This window comes from Peromyscus eremicus, chromosome 19 (genome assembly GCF_949786415.1).
Source record: "Peromyscus eremicus chromosome 19, PerEre_H2_v1, whole genome shotgun sequence".
NCBI classification, from domain to species: Eukaryota; Metazoa; Chordata; class Mammalia; order Rodentia; family Cricetidae; genus Peromyscus; species Peromyscus eremicus.
The window spans coordinates 43,404,145-43,421,181 of record NC_081435.1 but is presented as its reverse complement, the minus strand read 5'-3'; the positions used below and the strand labels follow the sequence as shown (position 1 = coordinate 43,421,181).

At 42.4% G+C, this 17,037-nt stretch overlaps 1 pseudogene; it reads left to right on the top strand.

Moving 5' to 3' along the window:
• The first annotated feature begins 4,346 nt into the window (after positions 1-4,346).
• On the top strand, positions 4,347-4,979 carry LOC131895620 (ferritin light chain 1-like; annotated as a pseudogene).
• Positions 4,980-17,037: the final 12,058 nt, after the last annotated feature.

Here is a 17,037-nt window from a genome sequence, read left to right as displayed (position 1 = left end):
ACCTGGAACAAAAGAAGAAAAAAAAGTAATATTTTTTTTGTCTCCCATACAGCAGATTTTATTAAATGAATTAATATAACAAATGAACAAACACATTAAAACACACACACACACAAAACTCTGTGGAAGGAGTTTCTCTTTTATTACTAGTCAGTGTAGTAGTCACCAACGAGGAAAATGCTGTTTTCTCTGCTATTCTGTTATAGGCCTAGAATCCTTCTCTCTACCACTCTTGGCTTTAGGGTTCTTTATGTCAACTATATTTTTTAACTGAGACTTGAAACATGAGTATCAAATTCTTGATTTTGGTGTTTCGTTAACCATTTTTCACCACTCCTGCCTGCCCCTTAGATGTAAACATAAAGCTTCACCTTCCCTTCCCTGGGGTGCATGCTTTTACTCTCCACCAAGTCTGCACGTGGGCCTGCTGAGATGCCTCAGTAGTGAAGGCCTCTGGCAACCTAAGTTCAACCCTTGGAGTCCCACAAAGTTGACTTCTAAACCCCACGTGCCCACCCATACACAGATATCAGGCACACACGTCCACAAGTATAAGAAATAAAATATACACACAGAAGAAGCCTACATGTGTTATGTTATTAATTCACAGTTCTCAGCTAGGTCCTTGCAAAGAGTAACCGGGCAGTTTCAGTCCAGTTGTTCAGGAATAGCACATCCCATAACCATGAAAGGCAACAAGGCCAGCAAGCTAACTACACAGCTACAAAACAATCATGCTTCAATAAACTAAGACCACTCTGGTCCACGCTGTCCACGTTCATGAAAGGGAAATTTCATTTTGCCTCTAGAATCACAAACCTATCTAGTGTATAATGTACAGTTACTATCCTGACAAAATGTAGCTGTTTGGCTTACCCGGTAGAGTCTGCTTGATAGCTACAGATCAGTTCTAACTCAGTTGTTACAGTAGCAGTGTCTATTAGCAAGTCAGTCATCTGCCCAGACACACCTACCATACTTCAATCACAATCAGAGAGGGCTAGGGATGTAGGTCACAGTGGAGAACATTTGCTTAGCATGCATAAGGCTCTGGATTTGATTTCCACTGCTTAATAGCCACCCCTCAAAGAATATGACTTTGGGAACTAGGATCTCCTAGGTTTTTTCCCACACTGAAAAGAGAACACTTAACTTTGCTTCTTTCCCCCAGTGGCTCCAAATTTAAAATAAAGAATTACTGTGGCATGGCAGACAGTATGTTTAATAATAATTTCTCATAGTCATTAGTGAGCTGGAGAAGTAAAATTTATTTCATTGTAAACCAGTCAGGGAAAAAAATCCCAAGTCATCCATAGGACTGATCGGTATTTTGATGGTTTCCACTTCCAGAGGTTACACACAGCTGTTTGTTCTTCACCTTCGCAGCTCACACTCATGCTCCCTCTGTGTTACAGGGCTAAGAACACCAGGCAGTGTTTGAATCATCATGATAGTTTCTCTCCAATTATTCATTTCAGACTCAAAAGAGACTGATATAAATCTCCATCCACTCAACTCATGGAGTTCCACAACTCAGTAAACTTGGTATTAGGAAGGACTAGTCCTCAGGTAGCGAGCGTGGTTTGGGCAATCACAGGAAGCAGCTTTGAACTTACTTACTCTTGCAAAGCTTCACTTGAAGGTTTGTGTTATTTAATTTTTTTATTTGGAGGTTTTTGTAATAGTGTACACTATAAAAATTTAAGCCAAAAATCATTCAAAAAATTCTTAGTAAGAACTGAAATCTACTCAAAAGTTTTTGATACTTTAATCAGATGTTGCATTCTTCCTACAAATTTTCTCTGCACATTCTGACAGGAAAACCCTTCCTTGTTAACAAATGTAATGTTAACGAATGACATCTGTTACTTCCCATTCTGCATCTCGGAGAGGCATGCGTTGGCCAAAGTCATGAACTGGCCAGTGCCAGTCACGTATATTCCTCCCGCTGTTTGTGAGGTACAAACATATTATACAAAGACTTCTCTTTCCAACTCAGGATTCTGAAGTTAGAAAACCACAGTCAATATGTGACTGCAAACAGCACATTTCTACTCTTGTGGCCACTGTGGATATCAGGTTGAAGAAATTTGGACTGCAAAAAAGGGAAATGTGTGTTTAAATACACTCATGACATAATTAAGGCAAGACTAAGAAATTATCCAAAGCACATAAGTAACACATTGTCATCCTGTAGCAAGTGTAAGGATCCATTCTAACAAAAGCTTTCTGTGTTTCATTCTTGAAAAACTCGGGGTGGGGACTAGAGATTATAATTCATCCTAGAACTATATAACATAAGTAAATTAACAATAAAAATGATAAATTGGGCAATAAAAAAGATTACAGAAATAATGCTTTCACATATTGGACATTCATTAAATTGACTTCCAAATGTAATTACTTTAACATTTCTACGTCTGATTCAGTACAGATTTTTGGATCATTAAATAAGATAGTAAATATTATACTTCCTTCAAGGAAGATAATTTATGGCTCAGCAAATTTTCCAACAGGGACTAAAAGTGATGACAATCAGACCAATTTTGTTCATAATAATTTCTTGGACTTCAGATAATTCTTCAAAATTATCTCACCAGATATGTATTGTACATCACTCTGTACAAGCCCCTAAAAAAGAGCACATAATGACATATAGGAAACCTCATCCTTCTGTAATCCCATGGGATTTTCTAGATATTTTGCCAATACATTATTTACTATATAATCTATCTTTACACATCATAATGGTTATTTTCAGCACAAGTTTTTATTTCCGACTAAACTACAGTGGAAATGTTAGACCCTCAAAAACACATGTGACTTAGGCCCCAAAATGTGAAAGTATCAAGATAAATATCCATAAAGGGATATAAGGAAATAGAGGATAAACAAGGTAGAAAGCTTCAAGGAGACAGCATTTGATCTGGGTCTTCAGAATATAGAAATTCAGCAAACAATGAAGTAGGTACAGACCTTTCAAGGCAAGAAAATGAGTTATGTTCAGGCATGAGGAAGTTCACCTCATACACTTAAGGGAGTGAGCCTTGCTCCTCTGAGAGAAATTTAAGCAGAGGAATTCATATCATCTGGGGACTGTCTAGCAATGCAGAGCCTCTGTTTTGACCTTCTGAATTTAATCATCATCTTAGCAATATGCCCATGTGGTTTTGTGTAAAATATTGACTGACTAAAGGCATAACACATTAGCTTTTAGGACTTATGTGAGTATGGTGCTGGAAGCTCATGCTGCTAGAAAAATGGGACAGAAAGAATATAGGGACACAATCAGAACACAGTTTTTAGGAGTCTGCAATTCCTACCATAGGCATGGGGCACTACTCAAGCCACCCTAGGAGAGTCTTCTAACAGGCAAGTGGTTTGCTGACTCTCTGATCCTAAACAAAGACAGTAGGAACTGACAGAATGGACCATGTCCCAGTGACATGACTCCAAAGGATTGCTAGGACTTTCCAACAGTTGTAAGAGGCCATGATCAGGGAAAGGGAACTGGGCAAAACGCGTGCTTCAGGAGGTACTGAGTTCCAACACAAGTTCTATGGTTTAAGTTCCACATGGGTAATAAGTTGTTAGAACTGTGAAAGGAAAGACATTTCAAGATAGGGATAGCAAATAACTCAGTTGTCATTTCAACACCCATAACTTACTTGTCTAGTCATTCTTTTGTTGTGATGGCTGCTAAAATGCTGATTGCCCTATGTGAACTGAGGAAATTTTGAGTCTCTACAAAGACTCCCATTGCTTAAGAAGCTGAAGACAGAAAGATCAACCGAGGAATACATAATAACACCATTCAGGTGGAGATCAGTGCTACTGTTATAGATATGTGTGGCAGCTCATCAGCAAGTCAGTGGGCATTTTCAAAAGGAAAGGAAACTATGAATGAATGCCTTCAAGACACTGGGAGAAGGTAAAAACTGGGAACCAACTAGATGAATTTCACTATTTTTAACAATTCATATATTTTGCTTCATTGTCTTTCAGAAGAAAAAGAGTCATCTTGATAATGTCTTACAAATCTGTGACTTTTTCCATGGTTTCATATTCTCACAAATTAGTACATCACTTCCATACAGTTCTTCTAGAAGGGATGGAGCAGACTTTACAGATTAAAATGAAAAACAAAGCAGCGCCCGGAGATCCCGTGTCTGTGTCTTGCTTCAACGGTGTTTGGACAGAGCAGACACGGGGCCTCCCTTTGTTAGCGTCCAGCCGCCTCCCAGCGTCTCCAGTCGCAGCCTCTGGGACCATCTCCTGGCAGCCTTCGGCTTCCAGGACCAGCCAGCACCGTCTCTCCGTGGTTAGCTCCATACTGCGAATCAGCCATGAGCTCCCAGGTCCGTCAGAATTATCCCACCGAAGTGGAGGCTGCAGTGAACCGCCTGGTCAAATTGCACCTGCGGGCCTCCAACACCTACCTCTCTTTGGGCTACTATTTTGACCTGGATGACGTGGCTCTGGAGGGTGTCAGCCACTTCTTCCGCGAATTGGCCGAGGAGAAGCGCGAGGGTGCCGAGTGGCTGCTCATGATGCAGAACTAACGCCGCGCACTATTCCAGGATGTGCAGAAGCCGTCTCAAGATGAGTGGGGTAAATCCCAGGAGGCCATGGAAGCTGCCTTGGTCCTGGGGAAGAGCCTGAACCAGGCCCTCTTGGATCTTCATGCCCTGGCTTCTGCTGGCACAGATTCTCACCTCTGTGACTTCCTGGAAAACCACTTCCTGGATGAGGAGGTGAAGCTCATCAAGAAGATGGGCAACCACCTGGCCAACCTCCGCAGGGTGGCTGGGCCGCAGCCAGCACAGACCCGTGTGCCCCCGCCATCTCTGGGTGAGTACCTCTTCGAGAGGCTCACTCTCAAGCATGACCAGGAGGCGTCACCTTCCAAGGGGCTCCCTCCTCTGCTCTGCACCAGCCAGCCTCAGAACCTTCACCGAACCTCTAGGCAGCTTTGTTAACAGCTCTGGAGCCCCTTCCCAAGTCTCGGGACCAAGTCAAAATAAAGCATTTTGAAATAGCAATAATAATAATAATAATAATAATAATAATAATAATAATAATAATAAAATAAAAAACAAAACAACTTTTAAATAGGTAGGTGACTTAGTCAACATCCCATATTCAAAAACTGTAAGATTCCTGATGTTATAATTGAATGATGGACTAACAGATGACTTAACCCATACGTGATAAATTATTAAGTAAAATTTGCTGAGTTCATAAATGAGATGACTTCAGACAGGTCTCAGAACATGAGCTTCACTGGGTTAGGTTAAAGATGGCTGCAAGTTCTTACTAATTACTCTTGGATCTAGGTTGGTGTCCTTGACTACACAGCCAACAAACTCTGGAGACAGTGATAAGCGATGCTTCATAACTCCTGTGACAGGGCTTAGGAGCCCTACCAGCTTGTGGGGTTGTTGTCTATTTTACTTCATTTAGGGGCTAGCCAGACAGCAGGCACATGTGAGCATTACAACCATCATATCGTGAGGAAGACCAACCACAAACCATGCTGAGAAGCTGCATAGAAAGACATAGCCAACCTTTTTCAGCTGCTCTAGACCCGCCAAGACCTGATTCAAGACATAAGAGTGAGGAGGCCTTCAAATTCCTCCCCACACTGCCGCTTCCATCAATATTCATTCCAGCATGTGATGAAATTACCATTTGACTACCAGATTACATTTTATACTGTTAGAGCAATCCAAGTATTAGATAAGTAAGTTAGACCCAAGATTTCAAACAGTACTATTTGTCTTTTTCTGATGTGTTATATTACGTTGCATTGTGTGGCAACTAAAGGGTCTGTATACTCCCAGGAAAACAGCAGTTATTTAATGATACCAAAAAGAAACTTTTGAGGGTTGTCTTAGTTAGGGTTTTTATTGCTATAAAGAAACACCATGACCATGGCTACTCTTTTAAGGAAACATTTAATTAAGGGGGCTCACTTAAGTTTCAGAGGTTCAGGACATTATCATGGTGGGGTGTAGCTGGAGAGTTTCTCTTCGGGTCCCGCCAAGCCCCAGCAGTCCCACAGCTCACTTATAAAATAAACACACAGACTCTTATATTATTTAAACTGTTTGGCCTAATGGCTCAGGCTTCTTGCTATCTAGTTCTTCCATCTTAAATTAACCCATTTCTATTAATCTATATCTAGCTACGTGGCTTACCAGTACTTTACATCCTGCTCCTCATCGTGGTGGCCAGCAGCATCTCTCTGCCTCAGCCTTCCACTTCCCAGAATTCTCCTCCCTGTCTGCCCCACCTATTCTTCCTGCCTGCCTACTGGCCAATCAGCATTTTATTTATCAATCAATCATCCACAGCAGTGGGGAGCATGGTGGCATACAGGCTGATGTGGTGCTGGAGCTGAGAGTATTACATCTTGCAAGCAATAGGAAGTTGACTGGCAGACACACTGAGGGAAGCTTGAGCAGAAGAAACCTCAAAGCCCACCCCCACAGTGACACACTTCCTCCAACAAAGCCACACCACCTGATAGTGCCACTCCCTTTGGGGGCCATTTTCTTTCAAACCATCACAAGGGGAGATCCGCCTAGTGGAATCTAGTCAATTTTAAACTGCTAGAGATATTAATAAAGTATTATTTTAAAAATGTTGAGCTTAGCAGTGTTTCTTAAACAGCAGCTGTGACCTGGCATATTTGGGATTTTTTGTTTGTTTCTTTACTTAGTTGGGTTTTTTTTCTTTAGTGATGTTTTTGAAAAAGATATTAGATAAAATAAAATATAGATACCAACTAAGAGAATGGCTAAATTTTTTTTCTTTTCTGAGTATTTTATATAATAATCACATAAATTTCCATATAATCTGTAGGATGATTTTTTCCCCAGGTGTAATGACATTTAGTTTTGAGTTATAATGTTCTGAGAAAACAACAAAGAGAGTCTTCACCGTCATTAGAGACCATCAGTTAAACTCTTCATTTCTGTGAGTAAAAAGAGAAGGAGCACAAAGGTAGCCTGTGATTTATAGAAACCCCTGCAAACTCACTAACAAAACCTGAAACTCCCAGGCCAGGTATCTAGATTTGCTGTTGAGTCTTTCAGAAGACATTAAAAAAAAAAATGAATATTCCAGAAGGTGACAAAATTGCCATGGTATCATTTGACTACTGGGATTATATTTTATACAGTCAGATTAACCCATGTATTAGGGAAATTTGATGTAAAATTGCAATTTCAAAGGCAGTACTATTTATTTCTCTGATGTGCTGTGTTACGTTGCGTTACTTGGCAATTAAAAAGCAGGTGTGTTCTTAGAAAAATGAATCTACAGAAATCAAGAGGAAAAAATGGTTGCCTACAGGGTGACAAGGAGAAGGGCCCAAAAATAATACAAAAGAACCTTGCTAGAGCTATGGGAAAGATACACATTGTGATTTAGGTCTGAATTATATGTGTTTATATAATAATGAAACAGAGCTGTGATCAATTTGTGGGCATTTTCTTGCATATAAATTACTTTTTCCCTCCCTAAAATCTAGTAATAACAATGGTGCTGGAGAATTGAATGTGTAGTAAATGCTCACTGTGAAAACAGGAGAACTGGAATTCAGATACTAGAACCTATATAAAAGCTGAACGGGTGTGGTGACCCGCCTCTGACCTCAGTTCCAGAGAGGCAAAGACTGAGCTGCCTAGCCAGACTAGCTGCAATAATGAGTTCCAGGTTCAGTGTGAGACGCCTGCCTAATACAGAAGGTGGAGAGCAATCAAAGAAGACATCCAAGGTGTCTTGGCTATCCAGACACATGCACACGTGTGTCCACCAACACACCTGTGACTACCCATACATAGCACACATGTATACGAAAAGTAACAATGAAGGAGAGTTTGTTCTCCAAATGAGGAGATGACTTGTCAGCAATTGTTTTGTTGGCAGAAGATGGCTTGCATCGCTCAGTTTCTCTGTTTTCCGGAGTTGAATGGGTAAGGTCAAGGACATACATATGTGGTTATAAAATAAAGTACCACTAACAGCCACTCAGAGGTTAGACATATGTGACCACAGAACATGAGTGTTGGAAAGGATACAATAAATCATCCCCTTCACTTTATTTTATAGATAACCTCGGCCTTGTTGACAAACCTAACTCAACCCTGCTGGTAAATGAACATGATGGGCCATTGTTGATAGACTTCAGCAGCTCATTTATCCAGTTGAATCAAGAAGGTACCTAAAACTGGGTTGAATCTGGTGTTCAAAAAGCAAGCAAGCAGCACAGATAACATGAGCATTGTAGTTGAACTGAAACATGATTCTTACTCATTTATTCTTCAGGGTTTTGTTGAACAGCCAAGGCCTTTTATCCCCTCCAATGAGTAGATGTGCTAATTGGAAGTTTGAACAGCTTACTATAGCAAAAGAGACACATGGCAACACCATGGGGAAAGAAGAAACTCTGCACCAGATCTCACCTGTGGTACCTTTGGGCAATTGAAGAGCTCCTCTGTACCTCCATTTCCTTTTTTGTCTGATGAGATCTTACCTCTTCCATGGACAGTTATAAGATTTAAATGGGATAATATTCTAAAGCCTTTGGAATAGCACTGAGTTCATTCCAAGTGCTAAAGCATGGGCTTCCTTTACTCTCTGTGGTGGTTTGAATGAGGCTGGCCCCCGTAGGCTCATATATTTGAAAGCTTAGTCACCAGGGTATGGAACAGCTTGGGAAGGATTAGGAAGTGTGGCCTTGTTGGAGGAGGTGTGTCACTGGGATTAGGCTTTGAGGTTTCAAAAGCCCATGATATGCCCAGTGTATTTCTCTCTGCCTTCTGCCTGCAGATTAGGATGTAAGCTCTCAGGACCATGCCTGCCTGCAGGCTGCCTGCCATGATGATAATGGACTAACCCTCTAAAGCTGTAGGCAAACCCCCGGTCAAATGCTTTATAAAAGTTCCCTTGGTCATGGTGGCTCTTCAAGTGATGAAATGGTAACTAGGATGCCTTCTTTCCCTTTCTATAGTCACATTCAAATTAAGAATTAAACTACAGGCTAAGGAAGGTTGTAACTAGAAGTTTTCCTGTGCCTACCCGACTCCCATGGCCTTGTGGTCCCGCAGCCGCTCAGACCCAAATGAATACACAGAGGCTTTTATTAATTACAAACTGTATGGCCTATTGGCTCAGGCTTCTCACTAGCTAGATCTTACATCTTAAATTAACCCATTTCTATAAATCTATACTTTGCCACATGGCTTGTGGCTTACCAGTACTTTACATCTTGCTTCTCATGGTGGCAGCTGGAAGTATCTCCTCTGTTCTGTCTTTCTCCTTCCTCCTTTCTAGTTAGAATGTCCCGCCTAACCCTATTCTACCTCACTATTGGCCAAACAGCTTTATTTATCAACCAATCAGAGCAACGTATTTTCACAGCATACAGAAGGACATTCCCCCATCAGAAGGTTAGCATTCTTTGATGCTGTGTTACTTCCTCAGTTTCTTAGAGAAATAAAAACTCTTGTAATGCGTCAGCCTGCATTCCTGGCTTTGTTTCTGTAGAAGATGAAGGATTTCCCCAATGTTTCCTTCCGTTCATTTCAGTGTTCTGTCCACCTCATTGACAGCATGTATTTGGCTTTGTTTTGTAACAAATTAACTTTATTAAATCTTTTCTCTGCACTACATTTCTTTCCAGAGAAATAGTATTATTTCCTGATGTTCAAATTGAGCCCCTTGGGACAATATTTATTAAATAAAATAATAAAGATCAGAAGAAAAATTTGCAAACTACAAGCTCATGTCTCCAAAAGAATCAAGGAAACACATAGAAATAAAGTTAATTCACAGAAGCAGTGCTGGGTCATGTGAATCTGGCCCTTTGGAAGCAGCCCTCTTCTGGGCACCAGCAGAGAGACGCTCCTGGGCCCAGCTCTGTGTTCTACAGAGATGTGGACTCCCAAGTCACTCATGGCAAGAGACTGCTTTCCTGAAAACATTTGAAACTTTTCTGTCATTTCAAACTTTGACTTGTAGGATCTTCATTTACAAATTCTTATCCCCCAGTTACCTTTAGTTTTTAGGAGACATCATTAGTATCAAATAGTTTCAGGGGAAAATCAAAGACCATTCTCAGCAAACCACTCATATATATGCACAGGTTATATTTCATAGTGCCAGATGAACCTGATTGTCTCTACCTGAGGCTTAGAGGAAAGCGAGACTCTCTGTTTTTCTCAGGGGCTGAATTACATTATACTGCTTGGCAATTTGAAAGCAGATGTGATCTGAAGGCATAGAAATTTTTTAAAATGTAGTTACCAGCACCGTGGGGCAAAAAAATGGAGTGGAAATGGACACAGGAGAATCATCTTGGGTAAGGAAACGCTCTATCTGTGGATTACCACCTGGGTGACACAGTGAGTATGACCCACATAACTACCCAGCACTCCTAGTCTCTCTCTGGTACTGAAGGTGCCCGGTACCTTTCTGGTTCACTTCATTCTCACTACAGAGCCCTCTCCCCCAGAATGCTCTCCAAGTAACAAGTCAGTCAAAGTGATGTACAGCCTTTCTGTATGCATATCTGGCTAGAACAGGGCCAGGAACTAAATCTTTGATACAAATATGTTTTAGAAATTGACATAGACATGATCTGAGACCCTGTGTTTTAAAAGCATCTGGTGGACTATTTCATACCAACGGAAGGCTGACAGGTCACATTTTATTTTCTTCCATTCTGTCACAGAAAGTGGTAGCCACAGAAGGCCATGGCAGTAACGCTCGCAGGACTGCACTGGCTAAGCATTCCACAGATGAATATCAAACATCTTCCAGCAGTACTGAGAAGCTCACACTGCCATCCATACAGGATGATTACAGCTTCCCCAGCAGGGCAGATTGCTGGTCCCCATTCAGTAACACTTGGGATGCCTTTGTTCTAGCATCTCCCAGCAGTACAAACATAATGGAAATGAAGCGGACAGATGACAGCTCCCTGGGGCCTCTGCTGCTTTCTCACAGGAAGAAAAATAACTGAGAAGGAGGAGAAGAAAGTAAGAGTTAGGGGAAGGCAGAGATGAGCAGTGAATTCGAATTGAGATCAACTCAAGTGCAGAAAGCATCCACAAATATTGTGTAGGTTTCTTTCCTTCCCAGGAAATGGACAATACAACAAAACAAAATTTAAAACAGTTGAATTAAGTTTGTGATTGCCCCAGTGTGCTAAGTGTGAAAGGAATCTTGCAGCCTGAACTCTCTCTCTCCCTGTATATTGTGAGCATTTCTAAAGGATCATTAGCAAAATATGTAACTAAGAAGGTTACGCCCCAAATATCTTTGAAAGATAGTGAGTCCATTTTTAGTATAAAAGGTGTGTTCTACCTCATTTTAAATCAATACTGCTGTGGAAAGAAAAAAAACGTATGTGAGTCCTTAAAAATGAACATATAAAACACGAAGCCAGCAGGCTCACATGCTGCAGCGAAACAGATCTGTTACCATTTCTGGGCCATTTTTAGTACCAGGGACAGAATGCCTTGTCAGGCCTTTCTCTGGCTGCTTCCCCTCCATGGTAGCCCCTTTCTTGTGCTCAGGAAACCCACAAAAACACTAAATGCATTCACTGTGGCCTCCACTGACTTCCAAACAAGAACGTTTCTAAAATATATATTATTGTTTGAGACAAATCACTGCACTTGCCCTGTTTGAATTGAACACACACATACACTAAAACCCACATGGAGAGGAGATCTGAGTCCCTAAGGGCTCTGTGCTGTGAGGCCTGGGGGAGGAGCCATCAAGAGAAGGCTCTCCGAGAAAAAGAGGTGGAATTCAAAGCCAGCACCAGTTCCCCTGGGGTCTGTTGTAATCAGGAAACAAATGGTCTATAGTCAGTAGCGTGCATTCATTCTGTCGTGAGAGGCTGCCAACTCCGAGCTTTCCTATGCTTTGGTGGAAATCCAGTATGAGTCTTTTTTTTTTTTTTTCCCCTTTTCAGTGGCTTTTCGAACAAGAAGAATAAAAAAAGCGCACTGCTGACAAACACAGCTCTGGGCATTTGACACTGGTGTTTGATCTAGTTACTCAGACAGTTCAAAATGAACAAATTAGGTGTTTACAACAAAAGACATTGCATTTCAGCCCGTTCGAGTGCCAGGCAGGCTGGACAGCCTTCTCCGGCAGAGCTGGGAAGTTTTCCACAGCCAGACCACAGGGCCGGCATGGGGAGTTCATTCCCTACATCAATTAATAAATTATGATACCGCTTTTTTTTTTTAATTAAAAGGAAAAATGGAGAAAGAAAGAAAACACAGGGTCAACAAAGTGAAATCTAAGCCATCTGGAGTCTGGGGCGGGATATTATAGATCACTCAAGCTGGTGACCCACAGGGGTGCTCTTCATTCTGGGCGGGACAGCCACACAAAGAGCATCATTTTCATTCCTGCCTGAGGACCATGGCACCCATCCAGTCCCCACACCACACCGAAAAGGGCAGACTCTTTATTCTATTATGCAAATTCAGCTTTTTGAAATATTCTCCCATTGTTCGCGAAGACAGGATGAACATCTAAGTGTCTTCGTGTGACCTCAGTTCATAGAAGAGAATGGATTTGTTCTCTTGACTTCAATGTTGCCTTACTCCTATTAAGAAAAATGCAGGCTTATAAAGTGCTTCCTGCCTCCATTTCCCCTCTGTGGAACAGTGATTGCACCCTGAATTGAACTGGGAAAGCTTCAGGGAGAACGAGAAATCGCCTATGCCATTTTCACCCTCTTTCTCGAGTGGGAAAAGCTGACAGGAATCTTTTTGTGAACACTTGCATTGTTCAGAGACACAGACAGCCCCTCATCAGGTGCCTCCAAAGGCAGTGGGCTGGAGGACTCTGCTGTGCGGTGTGCAAAGTGTGTGCTGAGAAGTGGCCTGTTTCACTCTCAGCAATATGGGAGAGCAGAAACAGACAAAGTGAACATAAAAAAAAAAAAAAAAAAAAAAAGAAGTCTTGCCAGCACAGATCCAACTAGTCTCTAGAATCGAAATGTCAGCCTTGAAAATACCAAGCGAACCCAGCCTGTCTCATCCGTTACCACCCTCCCTTATAATTACCGGAAAGTAGTTATTTATCTGTTGTGTTCAGCTACTCTGTCAGGACTCTTGAGTTTAATTATCAGACTTCACTGGAAATTCCACTTCCTCTGTTTCCTCTCTTCTTTTTGCAGCAGCATTAATCGCATTTCTTCAGAATTCTTATTAACTGTATCGGTGCAGCTTCCGGGTGCAGCTTCCTGGCGGTCCTCAGGCCCAGGAAGTATCGCTCCTGTTATGCCCTCCCGGTGGCGTAAGGGGCAGCTGTTCCACGCTTTCAACCTTCGCAAGCGTGGCTCTTTGTTATATCAGTGTTCACGGGCTCCTGTCCACCAATTCAGTGGAGAAGGTGCCCTGTGCCAGTTTCCTCTGAGTTCAAAACCATCCTTGGGTGGAAGGAAGCCTTCTGAAGACACAGCACCTTCTACACGGAGGGGCACATTCCATCCTGTGGGCAGGTTCCTTAAGCCCAGGAAATAAACAACTCAAAGGCTTCGGGAAATCCCCGAAATGGACCAGATTCACTGGAGCCCTCCCTCTCCAGGACTGCTGAGAGATGCTCAGACCAGGCGAGATGCTGAACAGAGTGAGACACACGGAGCTACCCGGAAATCCCCGAAATGGACCAGATTCACTGGAGCCCTCCCTCTCCAGGACTGCTGAGAGATGCTCAGACCAGGCGAGATGCTGAACAGAGTGAGACACACGGAGCTACCCGGAAATCCCCGAAATGGACCAGATTCACTGGAGCCCTCCCTCTCCAGGACTGCTGAGAGATGCTCAGACCAGGCGAGATGCTGAACAGAGTGAGACACACGGAGCCACCCGGAAAGGACACTCCAACCTGTTGAGCTGCCTGCAGACTGTCTAGTGTGCTCCAGGTTTCCAGCTTTCATGAATTGTCACGCATGCTGGGGTGGGCTTGAGTAATACAGCTGTCTTTGAGTCATTTCTGCCCCATAATTAATCCCTCACCCATATCCTTGTAACACCAACAAGACTGAGTAGAAGTTCAAGTCTCCCCAGAGCACAGGGCTTCCAGAATCTGCCCACAAAGCCGTAACTGAGCCACGAAATTGAGTTCTTCTCCAATAAGGTGCTGGGGGAAGAGCAGACCGTTCCTACCTGTTTTTTTTTTGTTGTTGTTGTTGTTGTTGTTGTTTTTTTAAGTCACTTTCATGGCACTTTCCTTCCAGGAAAGACTCAGTACTGAGAGTGACTCTGCACTCATAACATTACAAGCATATGACATACATATATATGTATATATTAAATGTATGTTTGTGCATGTGCCTGCTTCTCTGTGTGTTCACAGCACACTTGCAGTACTAGAGGCCAGAAGAAGGCATCAAATCTCTTGGAGCTGGAGTCGCAAATGGTTGTCAGTAGCCTGAGGTGAACACTGGGAACTAAACCTGAGTGTAACGAATTTCAAAATGGTCTTATTAAATAAAAATCATGGAGCCAGAAATTTGGGTTAAAGCCTTAGAGAGATCAGGGAAATACAGAAAGCCAATAGCTAACCTCACCTCAACAACTCCACAGCTTCCAAACTGAATGACTTCCTGTCTACCCAAGCTTTTCTGCCCTCTAGTTGGCTCTTAGTCCAGCTACCTCACTTCCTCTTCCTACACAGCTCTGTCACCGTCTGTCTGTCTGTACAGACCTCCAGGTCTCTGTGGTTGGTACTGGGATTAAAGGCATGTGTCACCATGCTTGGCTCTGTTCCCTAGTGTGGCCTTGAACACACAGAGATCCTGCCTGCTAAGGGATTAAGGGCATGTGCTGCCTGACTTCTTTGTTTACTTAAAATGGCTGGCCTTTTCCCCCTAATCTCCAGTCAAGCTTTATTTATTAATGCACAAATAAAATATCACCACACCTGAGTCCTCTGGGAACACAGTAAGTGCTCCTAATGGCTGAGCTATCTATTCAGTCCCGACCATTACAATTTTTACTGTCAGAGACAAAGATCCTTCTGGGGGAAAAGACTGGTTCCGAGTGTGAGCCTTTCACTCAAACCACCATAGTGCTTGATTCTGAGAGACAACCAGCGAAAGCTGAGCAGAGTGGTGTCCAGACACACCTGACTCTCATAACAGCAAAAAAATATAACGTAGACACTGATACTGTAAGAGCCAACGTTACCCTGTAAGCCCCACCTGGCCAAGGACAAAGCAACATCCTAACATGCTGGCAACTATAATTTTTGGGAAAACATAAGCCACATGCGTTCACTCCCCTGAACAAGTTTGTTTGACCCATCTGCACCAGATGTAATTGATCATATGTTGAGGGAGGCGTGAAGGCAGGAAATTTGTCAGGATGTATGCTTGGTCCTGATTGGACCTGATGCGAAATGCAATGAGTTTTGGGTTTTGCCCTTTTAAGCCCCTGCAAAACGTGACTTCTACAATTTCCTGGGAATCCCGGAATGGACCTGACCAGAGTCCATCCTGGTCAGTATTTAATTAAAGCTTGCTTCAAATCTGGCCCCAAAATTGGGGAACTGATCTTTCTCTTGCTAATCTCAGGATTTGGACACACCTGGCTTTTATGAGAGGGAAAACAATTTACATAAACACTGATCGATAGCTCCATACTCCATACTGTCATCAGTTCTCTGCTAATGACTCTGGTTTCAAGGAGCAAAAACTTACCCTTAGGACTCGGTTTTACTGCTACGAGATCTCCTGAGGATTGGAGTCATCCTAGAGAAATTGTTTTAGCTAGAAGCGAAGGATCACATGGCAGTGATTTTTGTTCAAGTTTGTTTGTGGCTGGGCTTAACAGTAATTGAAGGTTTCTTCAGCAGACTGCTAGTCCTCTAAGGTGTGCATTTCTCCATCATACAAGGTCAGTGTCAGTCAAATGAATACAAATATGTATATATACACATATACATATATGTGTGTATGTGTACATATATATACATATATACATACATATATATATATATACACACACACACACACACACACACATATATATTTGGTTTTTCGAGACAAGGTTTCTCTGTGTAGTTTTGGTGCCTGTCCTAGATCTCTCTGTAGACCAGGCTGGCCTTGAACTCACAGAGATCCACCTGGCTCTGCCTCCTGAGTGCTGGGATTAAAGGCGTGGGCCACCACTGCCTGGCTGAATACAGTTTTTTTAACCCCAGCTCTGGACTGTATTGGTTACTTTTCTCATTACTGTCACCAAATACAAGATGCAACTTAAAGAGCAAGGGTTTGTCTTGGCTAACCTTCTAAGAAGTGATGCGACCCATCATGTCAGGGAAAGCATGGAGGCAGCAATGGGAAGCAGCAGGTCATATTATATTTGTAGTCAGGAGCCAGTGATGAGACGTTGCGTCTGAGTCAGGAGCCCGGACTCTACAACCTCAAGGCCTACCTCTAGGGACCCACTCCTCCAGCATGCATTGCTCTCTTACAGGTTTCACAGACTTCTTGAACACTGTCTCCAACTGAGGAATGGGTGTTGAGACATATATGTCTATGAGGGATATTTCACTCTTTAAATCACCACAGCTACTCCCCACTTCAGGAGGAAGCCATCCAATATCTGAAAGCCCCATGTTCCCTAGATATGGGGGTTATGAAGATCCAGCCTCATGGGGATGCTGGAAAGGCAATGCATTTTATTTGCAAAACACTTAGAACATGGGACATATAGTAAGCCTATGTGTTACGCATTATGGCGGCTTAATGTTCTTTAACCCCCTCCTTCACAGCTTCTGATGTATTGATTGGATTTACTCAGAGTAAGCTTTCAATAATACAAACGTATTGACAATGTGCGGTACGACATCACACTTCAAGAAAACTAGCTCATTGATGATTACTTAGAAGAGACCTTGTAGGCTCAGCTTTTGCTGAGGGGAGCACTAATTTGCTTGTTGCAGAACATCTCCGTTAACAAATATCCTAAATGGATGGAGCTTTGTGTATTTTGC